Here is a 1625-nt window from a genome sequence, read left to right as displayed (position 1 = left end):
AATTTCTCAGGAGGCAGGTCAGGTAGTCTGGTATTCCCATCTCTTTCAGAATTATCCACAGTTTATTGTGATCCACATAGTCAAAGGCTTTGGCATAGTCAATAAAGCAGAAATAGATGCTTTTCTGGAACTCTCTTGCTTTTTCCATGATCCAGCAGATGTTGGCAATTTGATCTCTGGTTCCTCTGCCTTTTCTAAAACCAGCTTGAACATCTGGAAGTTCACGGTTCACGTATTATGGAAGCCTGGCTTGGAGAATTTTGAGCATTACTTTACTAGTATGTGAGATAAGTGCAATTGTGCAGTAGTTTGAGCATTCTTTGGCATTGCGTTTCCTTGGGATTGGAATGAAAACTGACCTTTTCCAGTCCTGTGGCCACTGTTGAGTTTTCCAAATTAGCTGTCATATTGAGTGCAGCACTTTCACAGCATCATCTTTCAGGATTTGGAATAGCTCAACTGGAATTCCATCACCTCCACTAGCTTTGTTCGTTGTGATGCTTTCTGAGGCCCACTTGACTTCACATTCCAGGATGTCTGGCTCTAGGTGAGTGATCACACCATAGTGATTATCTGGGTCATGAAGATCTTTTTTGTACAGTTTTCTGTGTATTCTTGCCATCTCTTCTTAATATCATCTGCTTCTGTTAGGTCCATACCATTTCTGTCCTTTATGGAGCCCATCTTTGCGTGAAATGTTCCTTTGGTATCTCTGATTTTCTTGAAGAGATCCCTAGTCTTTCCCATTCTGTTGTTTTCCTCTATTTCTTTGCATTGATTGCTGAAGAAGGCTTTCTTATCTCTTCTTGCTATTCTTTGGAATTCTGCATTCAGATGCTTATATCTTTCCTTTTCTCCTTTGCTTTTTGCTTCTCTTCTTTTCACAGCTATTTGTAAGGCCTCCCCAGACAGCCATTTTGCTTTTTTTACATTTTTTTTCCATGGGGATGGTCTTGATCCCTGTCTCCTGTACAATGTCACGAACCTCAGTCCATAGTTCATCAGGCACTCTATCTATCAGATCTAGGCCCTTAAATCTATTTATCACTTCCACTGCATAATCATAAGGGATTTGATTTAGGTCATACCTAAATGGTCTAATGGTTTTCCCTACTTTCTTCAATTTAAGTCTGAATTTGGCAATAAGGAGTTCATGGTCTGAGCCACAGTCAGCTCCTGGTCTTGCTTTTGCTGACTGTATAGAGCGTCTCCATCTTTGGCTGCAAAGAATATAATCAATCTGATTTCAGTGTTGACCCTCTGGTGTTGTCCATGTGTAGAGTCTTCTCTTGTGTTGTTGGAAGAGGGCGTTTGCTATGACCAGTGCATTTTCTTGGCAAAACTCTATTAGTCTTTGCCCAGCTTCATTCCATATTCCAAGGCCAAATTTGCCTGTTACCCCAGGTGTTTCTTGACTTCCTACTTTTGCATTCCAGTCCCCTATAATGAAAAGGACATCTTTTTGGGGTGTTAGTTCTAAAAGGTCTTGTAGGTCTTCATAGAACCGTTCAACTTCAGCTTCTTCAGCGTCACTAGTTGGGGCATAGACTTGGATTACTATGATATTGAATGGTTTGCCTTGGAAACGAACAGAGATCATTCTGTCGTTTTTGAGAGTGCATCCA

At 40.9% G+C, this 1625-nt stretch overlaps 1 protein-coding gene across 2 annotated transcripts in view; it reads right to left on the bottom strand.

Annotated features, from left to right (window-relative positions):
* DYNC2H1 (dynein, cytoplasmic 2, heavy chain 1) overlaps positions 1-1625 on the bottom strand; it is a 394047-nt gene that overhangs the window by 189701 nt on the left and 202721 nt on the right. The gene's annotated exons all lie outside the window — the stretch shown is intronic.

This window comes from Bison bison, unplaced genomic scaffold (assembly GCF_000754665.1).
Source record: "Bison bison bison isolate TAMUID 2011002044 unplaced genomic scaffold, Bison_UMD1.0 scf7180017864107, whole genome shotgun sequence".
Classification (NCBI taxonomy): Eukaryota; Metazoa; Chordata; class Mammalia; order Artiodactyla; family Bovidae; genus Bison; species Bison bison.
Note: the sequence above shows the minus strand (reverse complement) of the source record. Positions and strands in the feature narration are given on the sequence as shown.